Source organism: Neodiprion virginianus, chromosome 4 (genome assembly GCF_021901495.1).
Source record: "Neodiprion virginianus isolate iyNeoVirg1 chromosome 4, iyNeoVirg1.1, whole genome shotgun sequence".
NCBI lineage: Eukaryota > Metazoa > Arthropoda > Insecta > Hymenoptera > Diprionidae > Neodiprion > Neodiprion virginianus.
In genome coordinates, this window is record NC_060880.1 from 23,008,954 (window position 1) to 23,021,891 (window position 12,938).

The 12,938-nt window shown below is 38.9% G+C and overlaps 1 protein-coding gene across 4 annotated transcripts in view; it reads right to left on the minus strand.

The window, feature by feature from the left end:
* LOC124303358 (RNA-binding protein 24-like) overlaps window positions 1-3,537 on the minus strand; it is a 35,170-nt gene extending 31,633 nt beyond the window's left edge. Inside the window, exons 1-2 of one of the 4 annotated variants that reach the window (XM_046760456.1) lie at window positions 3,365-3,503; window positions 2,900-3,208 (exon numbers count right to left, since the gene is read on the minus strand). The gene's annotated coding sequence lies outside the window, so the exon portion shown is untranslated. The other 3 variants (XM_046760457.1, XM_046760459.1, XM_046760458.1) reach the window with 3 other exon arrangements.
* Window positions 3,538-12,938: the final 9,401 nt, after the last annotated feature.

A 12,938-nucleotide genomic window follows, 5' to 3' on the forward strand; every position in this document is an offset into this window, starting at 1 on the left:
AAACCAAATAACAATAAACTCAAAGAAAAGCATCGAATCATGCGGTGTTGTCAAAAAGCAGCCCCGTGTCTTTCGACGAAGAAGGAAAAGATATAAGAAATTCGCGGCTGCTATAAGTAATCAGGTCGTTTCAAAAATTCAGAAAAGAGACTTTCAGACTTAAAGTGACTCTCAAAACTCGCAAAAGTGAGTGATCAGAGTTGATTATTGCAAAATAATTAAACAAGAAGTGCTGCCACAGAAGTGTTATTCAACTCATCGGAATCATCCCTGTTTCAATTGATGTCGCTGTAACCGAGTTTTCCTAGTTTTTCACGTCTTTTTCCGAATTAAAAATATCGATCACTGTACAAGATATTTAGTAAATTAATGACAAGTGAACAATAAACTCTGATTTATGAATTTATTGTCCTTTCGGCCGAAACATTTCGATACGGAAGCAACGAACGTTGATTTTCCAAAATCTACTTGAAGCTGATTTTTTGGCTAAAAATACCACAACACTTGACAGACAAAATCTTATTAAAAAAAAAATTATGCATCCAAATGATTTACGCACAAAACTCAATTACGAGCTAAAAACTGGCTAAAGTGACGACTGCTTGAAGTAACAGAGTAACAGAGGAGCGAGTCCGTTAAGAACAAGTAACCAACGCTGAGGAAAAGCAACTGACCAGCAACCCTGGTAATTGAAAAACTCGGTGCATTTGCGCAGGCTGCAACGCAATTTCAAGGCCAGGACAGGACCGCAAACTAGTCGTAAGTCCCCACGGTACTTTTCCAAATACTCTTTGTCTACCCTTACCGCCCAGGCTTCGCGCAAATACAGAGAAAAACGTCCGTTACACTCCGTCTTGCAGGTATAACGCTGTTTTGCGATGCGGTCCCGGAGGATCTAGCGAGGGAGATGGAAGCGGGGGGCGGAGGGAGGGGGGAGGGAAAGTCCGCTCATTGTAGCCGCGGCTCGGGGATCCAGGAAGGGTACGACGGGTCTTACGGCCCAGAATTCTCCCCTGCTCCGTTCCACCACCCCATTCGAATCCCCGAACGGCAGCTGCAGAACCGGTGCACACTGTGTATAATCATATATTGTGTAGTGTCGTACTGTATAAAGGCCCTCGGTGGATTTCTCATCGAATACCTACTATGTACCAGCTATGCGCGACGACATATGCGAGAAACGCTGCGCGATGGTATTTACGTACGTACGTGACTACCGACGAGGTAAAATTTACTCGAAGAAAATCTACCGCTTTTCCAGGGGACAAAAACACCGCTACTTGCCGAAAGAGAAATGAGACGAAGAGGAAACTGCCTATCGGCACCGTAAGACGGCAAGAGGGTTTCACCGGGGGGTCGATTACTAGAAAAGGTCACAAGTTCAACGGTACTTATAGAAATCGAACGATACATGACTCGGACGGACGCTGAAGTAACGAGGAATCAATTTAGGTAGCCGAAGTCATTGGACATCGTTGTCAATGGTATGTAAGCGTTTGATAACGCTGAAGAAATCGCACGGGAAAAGTTGAAAATCGTGGAAACGATTTCAATTCGTTGATATTCTATCGATTTCTACCTCGTCGTGAGCTTTCCTTGGTTTCCAGTGATCGGTAGCGATTTCGTGTAATTCAATCTAATCCGGAAATCACTGAAAACTGCTTAGAACGCCCAGAAATCAATTAAAATCACATGATCGGGTAGAAATCGATAGAGAACACTGGAAATTATTGGTTACGAATGGAAATCGTTCGGTCGATTTTCGAGTGAATCGGGCTCCTCGAGGATGATAACTTGTACGGAATTCATCACTTTTTTCCTGTTATACCGAAGGATTACCACGGACCCCTTCAACTATGTCTTAAAAAAGCAATTTAGAATTGGCTCTAAAATTTCTTAAACGTGTTTTCGAGTATCGCGATTACCCAATGTCCTCCCAATTACAGAAACGAGATTTCGTAACGATATCCTCGCATTTACTTGAAGCTATATTTCACTCGAATAAATTCCGGGAGATACACGCGATTTCAAACAATGTCACAAACCTTAATTGCACATATTTGATTGCCTACAACGAGTTCACAAAGTAAACCAACTTCTAGATCGATTTTAAATATTCTTTGTAGCTTGTCGATTTCAATCGATTTCTGATATTTTGTACAACAAGATTTCGAATCGTTCCCACCGATTTCATACGCAATGAATGCCGAGTTCTTATCACAGCGATTTTCGAAGCGAACAAATCCCTCCTTCGATTCGACGACTCGACGATTCGAGAATAAGAAGAAAACGAGGCAAAATTAAAGGCTGACGAGAGGAGAAAACAGATGTTTGCAAGCGTTGGGCTGCCACCACAGCAGTCCTGACGGGTTGGTAATGTGCCGAGAAACTAACACTATTTATACAATCAAGGCTGAGTGGGCGCGAGGTGGTGAACGAAAAATTTACCGAGCGATACGAGTCGGCCAAAATTCGTCTAGACGATCATGTCGAATACATGCGAGTTTGGAAATCGAGCAAGCGTCATAACGATGATTTTCTAGACAGCGGTCGAAGGCAGATATTGCCGGCGTAAATCCGACCGGATGGCGGTTCTATTTTTGAAACTTTGTAGCCACATCCAAAGATGTGCCGAATACGATTTCGGCTGTTCGGCGCGCCTGAGAAACGCCGATTTCCTCGTTATTCCGCGGTCTGAGCTTTCGGTATTCGCGTTACGATCAGGGTGTTGCGAATTTCGCACAATTCGCGATTAAGGAGACGAGGCGGTCGATTTAAATCCGCGCGTCGATCGACAGATCGGATATAATTGCGAGGGAAACGAATCGGTAATCGAAAGATACACGATTCAAAGTGTATCCAAACTACGTTCACTGTCAATTCTTTAAAGTCCACTCACCTTTTTCTTCGACGAGTTGCGCGTCGAAACAGTCGGCCAAATTCGAGAGAGCGAAACGACAAAATAGAAAATGAAAGTAAAAGAGAACCGGCGGAGTGTGGGAAATAAAAAAAACAAAAAAAAAAAACGAAACAAGAAACGGAAACAACACAGGGCTGAGTATAGTCAGTAATCCCCACACACTCAACAATCGAGGCCGGATATCGAAGACGCACGGTTTCAAGATCACGATTCAACAACAATATTTACGTTCGTACATAATAATTATACTAGTATGTATTGCAACGGTCCTTGTAGATTATAAATCGTCTATTTATTATATCTTTGAGATGTATATATATACATATACACATATATATATTATATATATATATGTATATATATTATATATATATACACGGTGGTTGTTGCCGATTTTATTAATTTTTATTTATATTATTTTAATTTAAGAGGAGAAAAAATCACGTTTCTTATCGGCTTCGGTTTCGCTCAGTTTTTTAAACACGGACAGACGAACTAGGGCCGCTTACTATTGTATCTAGTACGGACAACAAACAACACGCACGACACGATCGAGCGTCCACGTGCGAGTGCGAACAATTTTCTGGCCAGGCTTACCCGATGGTTCGGTTTTACGCTCAGAGAACCGTGTGCGCGGCTCGACCAGCGGCGTAGCTATTACAAGATTCGCCAGCGCCGTCGGAAAATCTCCAAACTTCACGATTGCGGGAAATTGGGTCCGTCTCGAAATTAAGAGGACGCTACCGTCCGCCCTTACCGACCGAGTCAATTGTCGCTTATTTCGACCGTTACGGTGGTCAACAAGAATTCACTTTTCGTGTTGAACGTGAAAAGTTTTAACCGATTGTGTTAGAAATAAGGTTTGGCGTTGCAGAAGTGATATTATAATATTTTATATACGAATACGTTTATTGTGATATAATTTTTTTAGTTTTTCCAAAAAATACAATTTTTATAAACGAAAATGAGGTTATATGTAGTGTTACAGTACACTGGTCAACGAAATCTTGTAACAAGGAAGGTGCTTATTAATTTTTAAATACCCGTCTATCCTCGTTATAAAATCATATTTATTTTGAATAGATCGGGTCTAGTTTTTGTGTTACAGCTACCAACAGCAAAGTTATGCGAATGTTTATCGTTTTGACTTGCCTTTTTTTATGTGCAAATTCGAAAAAATACCTAACAAAAAGTTTTGTTTAACGCAACAATGATGCCAAAAAATGTATTCCTGTTATCGGATTATCACTCATTGCAGGACTAAATTTCCTCGCTTTATTATTCCGCGGAACAAAAATGTTTTTAAATATTTTTGTTCGGCATTGCACGTAGAATTGGGTTGACTGCTGCATTTTTGCATCAGTGATGCGTACGCCGTGATAATGCTAAATAAAATAGTGACATTTTACTTCGTCAATGATATACATTTTTTATCAATTTCATTACGAAACAGTTATACGTTTAGAATTTATCAAATAATACTATATTCGCGAGTTACAGAGAAATTCCTCAAATTTACTAGCAAGATGAAATCACGATGCATTTTTTCTCTTCTGTTCAAACTTAAGATTGCGAATATTATAGGCAATTGCGTTTCATTATTTTCGCTGTATAATATATAGATATATCTTAACACGAGTAACGTATCTTCTCGAAAGACTGGAACTTTGGTTTTCCACATATCTGATGATTTATCCTAAATTGACCTCACACAGTAATTATGCTGATTTCCAATTTTATCAACCTTTTATCCGGCAATTTATTCTGCTGGTAATATTTTCCGTCAGTGCTGGTTTTCATTTTGCCACTTCATTTCGACCTGTGCAATGTTCGATAATTACAAGCGTGAGGATTTCGGCAACAAAGTATCACCGATTACCGGAAACTACCGACGACAACGTTATTCGAAAATTCTCGTGTCGATTATAATTAATTTGTCTGTGTGTGAAAAGTTTAAGTCAACATATCTCGACCTCTTTCTATCTCTCTGACAAGTCGACGGTTGGTCCTTTTCAACTAAACAAGCAGTGTCCAAAGTGGATTGTTATTCCTACCGCATCGCGTATATTCCTACCACCGACACACACGAATCTGTGCAGACCGTGTGTGACAATTGAGTGACAATAATAGATCATTTATTACGTACACGTATAACGACCAGATTTTTTTTCTTTCTACGTAACATTTTTCTTTTATTTTTTTTTTTTTTGTCCCCATTCGTGACTCGCGAAAATTGTCGCGTGATTAACCGAACAATTCGAGCGCTTTTTTCACATTGAATAGAATAACAAATTCTATTCCATGCAATGCGAACGCACAGAGATACGATTTTCCGTCTAATTTTAAAGGCGGCGTGTCTTTATCTTCGACGTTCTGAATAATCGTCGGGTATTTGCATGTTCCAGTATCTGTACTGAAGAAATTTTAATGGCAGCACAAACTCGTAAGCGCATCTGCACACGGCGTTTTCTAAATTGATAACACACAAGGCATAAGGTAATTCTTATAACTGTGACATATTTTTCGAATAATGAAATTTGCATGAAAAATAATTAGGAGCTCGATCATTTTTGTAAAATTATTTAAATAAAATCCGCGTATGAATGCAATCCTGAGGGGTGGGAATAAAAAAGAAGAGAGATGAGGAAATAGAATTAAAGTTATGATATCGAATTTCCAACGACAAAAAAAAAATACATATTTCATAGAATTTTCAAACGTAAAATTGTCACGTTTCTAATAGATATATTCGTTTTCTATTTTCTACGATCATACGCTTTGACTTATCTACAGTATCTCGAATTTCTACATTTTCAAATTCGTTGCAACCCATTTTCTGTTATTCTTCTTTTCGATCTAACTACACGTTAACTCCTACCCGTTTTGGGAGATGCGAAATTAACAGAATGAAATAAAAATTTTCAAAAACGGACAACAATCCGACTTTGAGGCTCAGCTACGCCAATGCTTCTGCTCTCCAATCCAAACTGCCAATCTCTCCCCCCAAACCGGCGACTTGCTCGCCCCACTCCTAGACCGTTTGAGTAGACTCTTCAACAACCTACAGTCCTCTTCATCTGCGATATATATCTTTGAGTCGTCTATCGTCTGCCAAGAATTTTTCTCATACAGATCCCCACGAATATCGTAGAAAACTTGACGCACAATCATCGTTTATCCTGCATCTTACAGCCCTCGAAACAAGGGGAAGAACGTCTTTCTTCTGCCCAATTCGCAGCTCAAAACCAGCCACGAAAAACTAATTCCGTCATTAAATTCTAGTCAGTGAAATCGTTGTGCGGTTAATTTACTGTAACCAGATGGCTCAGAAGATTGTTCACTGTCAAAACGAGATAGAAAAATGCTTATATTCGTGAGTTTTTACCCTGTCCAACTCCTGGACGGTCGAGTTCTTGCACTTCCGTTAAAAAAAAAAACCAGTCCAAACCGGTGCGTTCGGACGTTTCCACAAATTGTACGTAACGACTGAACACGGAGCTTCAATCCAACCGAACTCAAAAGTTATCTGCCTCGATTCACCCTCACTCGAACACACGAATGGCGATAAAAATATACTGGCAAGTTTATAGTCACCCTGAGTCTTCAGCCTTGACCAATTGACCAATAACGACGCGATTACGATGAAAGCGATTGTCTTGACGCGTGCAATATGCATAATCGAGGCGACGACGACGATGATCGTTCGTGTTTTTCATCGACTCAGTGGCTGCAGGGACATCCGGTAGTCCTTGAACCTCCGATAAAACTTACGGAGGATACTTGAGCTGGGCCAGTGGCTTGCCGGTAGCCGAACTTTGGGTACCAAAGAGTCCCTTACCGGCAACTACACAGTCGGGTCCGCTCTCTGCTGCACTCATTAGTCGTTGACCAAGGTTACGATCTCACTTGCTCCTTTTAATTGTCCTAGGCACGGCTATACTCTTGACCCTGGCACGTATGCAGCGTGTGTTTGGACTACCCGTTCATCGCCGAATGGGGTATAATCCCATCATCGGTCGGTTCCCTCCAACGTTTCATTAATCTTTTGATTACGGTCGAGGGATTTTAAGGGACATCTGACTTTTTGTTCGTCGATAACAAGGCGCTTGATTTAACGTGTATTAAATGTGACAAAAGTTTCTTTTCAAGATCTAACAGTCGTTGAGAAGTCGCTAAAATCAATTAGGTTCACGCTACTGAGACTAACAGAGATTATTTGCATTGAATACGTTTCTGTTTTTGTACCACAGTTTCGAATTGTTGTCTCCGACTATTCGGAAAAATAAATCTTCGTAGTGTACACGTCATCAATGATTCGTATGACTTGTCGAGTAATTAGGTTCTGTAAAAAATAATCATGTGCATAAATCGTATAGATAATGAGATAAATAATGCTTGCTTCCACTTACGGTTTACTTACTGAGTTTTTTCCACTAATATAACAAATTATATGTGTTTTCTCGGAAAATAATTGTGCGCACTGAACCGTACACCTTGCGATGTTCGATACCCTTGGCATAACGTTAAACAGCATTTCATTTGCACTGGCTAATTATAATTCGTGAATTAAAGGGGAGATGGTTTGTTTATACCGAAGAAATTTACCAGCCCTGACCTCTGAATTTATTTTTATTTACGTTGAAACCCACCGAGAACCTGGCCTGGGCATTTAATATGATCCGTATATACCAAACGAGACCATGCAAGGTCATAAACGTAAATTGTAAACTTCAAACGATATTACCGTACAGAACTGACGACTTTTTCTATACAAAAACGTGGTCGTTATTTTTGTATGTACCTATATAATAATGCGAAACTGCCATACCCTCAAATGGTTCAAATTTTTTCTCAGAATGTTTCTACTTTTGAACAATTGAAATATTTACAACAATATTTCCTACATCGTTATTGTACCTATAATTTCCCCTCTTATTTCTGCAGAGTTTTGTTAAATCATTGCAAGTTCTACTTCGATTGTAATTACAAAAATCATTACGAAAGTTTAAAGACTTGAAAAAATTAAATACGACAACGATCCTCTTCTCTGTACGCGAAAAATAACAAGTGCTGTATTAAAAAGAAATCCCAGATGTTAGGATGCAAAAGTACATCGGAAGTGTTGAATACAGTGTTTGAACAACGAAAATCGCTTCCGGCAGCGAAACCTATAAAGAATCATAGCCACCGCACCAAAGATACGGATGACGTGAATTGTATGTAGAAAAATTATTGTGCGGCAACGACACGATCTTTTCTGTCTCGATAAGACGGAATCGCTTTGTACGATGAGAAAAAAAAAAAAAAAAAAGAAACGTTCGACTTTTGCTGAAATAACATCGAGTAGCTACCGCATGCGTACACAGAGAGATATCAGCTGTTTCGTTTATTATTCAAGCCGGCAACAGATGTCCACGCGACTGTTCTATAGCTGCACACCTCGGTGGTCACAGAAAACTATACACAATATACGTAACATACGTAAGTATATCATTACGATGAATTGTACAACAATTTTTTTCCGAACATGTTCGAGTTTTACTTTAATTTCATCAAATTTATACCATTTTCACGGCACACAATTAAAATACTTCCCGCATGCTGATGCTTAATTACCTATAATTTTTTTCATATTTCTCACCTCATCTGACAAGGTGTAACTTTTTCTTTTCGCAAACCTTACCCAACGTTTTCTGCACCAAACTATTCAGGTTTATTCATATTTCAATTTCATATTATAAGAAGCAATTTTTATTAACCCTGTATCTTGAGTTCGTCGAACGGAAACTGGCAAAAATTTAAGCGAAATAAAAACTTTACCGAAACGAGCGAGAGGAATTCAAAGACATTGGCAAAAGATGGTATTAAAAAAACGTACGGAAAGATTCCTAACATTTGTACAAAAAAAAAAAAAAAAAAAACATAATAAATAGATAAAAAATACCGTCGACAAAAAAAATTGTTCAAATCAATCCTCCAGGTATAAAACAGAAAAGCGTTAGCTCCGAAAAAAAATGGGACCAGCGAATATTATTCCCACAGCTTGACCCGTGGCTGCACCAATAAGACCAACAATCGAATTTTGTGTCTTTTATTTTTCGTTTCGTCCCCCCCTCCCATCCCGTCCCGACCCTCTCTCCATAGTAAGTTACCGTGTATAAGGTTTTACTTTGTATAGGTACGCGTTACGAACCCTGCGTACGCGTACGTAAGTTCACACATGCGTGCATCGTGCATACACACACACACATATATATATATATACGTCCGCATGAGACCCCATAGGTTTCATGGCACGCGCTACCAGCTGTCCCACAGCTGTCCTCCGACCTCAGTCTCTCCTCCTCCCTTTTTTTCTCTCTCTCCCTCCCTCTCTTTTATACGCGACGCAGTTCCTCGGCTCTCCTCGGTCGTCGGTCGCCCAGAGGTAGAAGGTATATAATACGGCGGGCAGGGCGAGTTTTCCAACGCCATGGTGCGTGCGTAAGTATCTCTATGGTCTAGACCCTGTGCCTTCCCCCCTCCGACCCTCCGCCGCCAAACCCCACGGTAGGGCGAAGGGTTTAGAGAACACGTGCGTCGTGCATACTGCACTGTGCTGGATGCCTCTGCATGAGCGGTGATCGCAAAGCGTTTTCGTTTGGCCTCAGGGGAATCGGATATATATATACATATATATATACATGTATATATTTTTACTCACGTATAATTATCGTTATCGAGAACGGGTGCAGAAGGCGATTGACCCGGCTACTAATCAGGGGAAATCCAGAAAGAATAAAGAGTTTTGAAAAGTAGTTTGGCTAGTTTTTTTTCTTTTATCTTCTTTTATCGTTCTTTCTTTGAAACGTATAATTATTATGGGTGTACCTGTTATAAGTTGAAGCCAATTCGCACAGGCGGAAAAAAGATACCGCGCGACGTTTAGCCATTTTGTGGTATAACTACAAGTATACGTGAATTAGGGCTGTGCGATTAATCGAATGGTCGTAGACCTCGCGTCATTGATTTTATCAACAAATCGATTGGAATCGATGCATTAATCGGTATTTTGGCTGTGATCCGTACTTTTCGAACTTTCCGTATTACCGGTTAATCACGATTGAACGATTGATCTTACATTCTTCAGATGTGTCAAAAATGGTAAAATTCGATTACATGGTATATAGTAATTTTCGTAATTTATGTACAGTTTGTATAGGAAATCAAAAAATTCAGCGCAATAATTTAAAAATATTCCTTTATCTCTCGTACGCACATCACATATTAAAAGTAGAGATTATTTCATTATGAAATTTTCCCATTATGCAAGATAGTAAGAGAGAGGGAGATAGGTAGAATTAAGGAATGGAAAATCAGAAGAGATCAAACAATATCACAACGCAGAGTCCAAAGATGATTGCAAGTAAAACAGTACTGAATATAAACTTGAACCTTACCTTGGATACTTACGTAAGGACTAGGAGAGAGTACAGAAATGAAAAATATTATAGGATACTGCAGTTGAGTGAAAAAAAAAGTGAAAAGAAAATAATTAGAATAGGATTATAATAAAATAAAGTAACAAGGGATGAAGGAAAAGAGAAACCGTTAAAAAAAAAACTTTGGAGAGAAGGGGGTTGAATGACACAACGGGCTAAAAAGAAATAGAGAGAGAGAGAGAGAGAGAGAGAGAGAGAGAGAGACGGAATTTATTAGAAAAAGTGATGTGCTTTGTATTTTAGCTGAGGAAATGATTTTTGTTTTTTTTATCGTCGAAATATTTTTGCCTATGTTACAGAGATTCAAAGAAATAGTTGTCAGTTGAATAATATGCACTGTTGAGTATAAAAGCCGTTAATTTTATATGATGCAAGAATTCTCGCGGAGAAAAATACATACTTCTCACTTTCTATATTATCTCCATTGTCAAAGAAAATTCCCACAGATACTTTGCGTGCTTAAAATACCTGCACTTAATGATTTCGATTAAAATATCACCCGACCTGACGCAAAATCAGCAATATTTATCTGTACATGTTTACTGGCGTTCTACGATCACGCAATTCTCATCAGACCTGAAACTGCACTTGTCGAGACTCTTAAAGTTTTTACCGGCATCATTTTCGACGCGCATCAGGCCTACTTCATTTACCAAATCGTATAGCTGATAGGATATAGCACGCGGTGCGGTTTGCCATCCGCTCTACGGTCACTGTACAATATGTCCGGGTGTTGGGTTTACAGGAAATCGCACCGTGAAGTATCCTCCTCGGAGGCTATAGGGTTTCCGGAAGGAAAAAAAGAGACACGAAATAGGCGCACCGCGAGAAGAAAAAAATCAAAGAAAGAGAGATAAAAGTAGGGAAAGAGAGAAGAAAGTAGAGAGAGAGAAAAAAACGAGGAGAAGACCGGAGTGAGAGCTGAGGGCCGGAAGCTCCAGGGCGTTCAACTCCGACACCCAGTATATTTAGATTTAAAGGGACTTCCCTGGCTTGTCTGATTCCGAAGATCTCTCGGCATCGAGGGTGCACCGCATCGCATACCATTTTCCACTCTCCTTTTCACCCAAGGGTAGAAGGAATCAAGTCGGAATGATGGGGCAGTGAAAAAAAAGGCAGTTTCGAAGAGAAGCCAGAATTTGAACGAGAAAAACTGATACTATTACAAACATTAAGCGGAATAAATATTTATTTATTTATTTAAAACTTTATTGTGAATCAACGTGAAATTGGCAATAACGCGCTGACATTTATATCAAATTGGTCATCTCTGCTTGAAAAAAGATCTTTAAATTTCATCCATTTATAAAATCTATGCCATAGATTGTAATGTTGTCGATAAAAAAAATACAATTCAAAACGTAAATATCTTTGAGGGAAAAAATTAACATGACGGGTGAAAAACGAATCTACAAAACTTGGCGAAGAAATTCTTCTATAGTATCTTCAATATTCTGAAACAATCCGCATGTGATTTTTTTTTCAATCTTAACGACGAAATAAATGTTCAACCAAACCGGGTTTGAATTTATTCTTGCACATCACAAATCAGTTTAAACCAAACTGCGGTCTATATGGAAAAAATTGATTTTTGTATACCGGATGCGGACTAAAAAAGCCAACAAAATAACAGACAGAAGAAACAAAAGCTACCTGTATTTCCGAGGGAAGGAAGTCGATCGTTTTCATACTTATACGGGTAGGTATACTGTTTCATAGTTGTCGCACAACGTTCTTATCGGGTTGACGATGAGCCTGAACGGCTTACTCTCGATTTATTTAACCCGCTTGAAAGACACGGCAGACGTGTTAAGCTAGGTACAAAAACATTTAAAAACTTGTACCTATACATACGTCTCAAGACTAGTTTCACCGCTAGTCGAAACAAATCATTGTGCACCGATTTCTTTTCAGATTTTTAAACTGAGCCGTTTTCTCATGATAGAAACACATTGACAGAAATTAACATCGATTTATTATTGATTTTCCGTCCGATATATTTTCGAATCGTAATAATTGATGCATCATCGTTTCTTTTGTTACTCAGCACAATAAAGAAGAAAAATCAGAGTTTACGTAGTGGCAGGATAAATGTTGTGTCCAGAATTATCACAGAAATCAAAATAAAAAGAATGTACAGTTCAAATATTGTTAATAACGTTACAGTCATAATTGTATTGAAGATTTAACGAATGACACTGAATTTTTCTCACCTCTAAAATATTTTTCTACGATTTGATATAACAACAGTCCGACTTGGTGGAAAATGGGCATTTCTGAAGCGATTGGATTTGCAAGTTTGCAATAGAGATTGCAGGAAGTATATTGGCCTAAGTAATGAAGAAATAATGAAATGAGAATATCCAAAAATATGCATGCAGCAATCTGCGAAAAACAAGTTCTCGAGTAAATGGTAATGTGAAAGTAAACAGGATTTTCGGAAATGAATTAAGTCTGCAGTACATCGCATCAACACCGTTTAACATAAACCTACTTCGTGGCAGAAAATTGTTCAACATCAAGTCATAAAATGTATT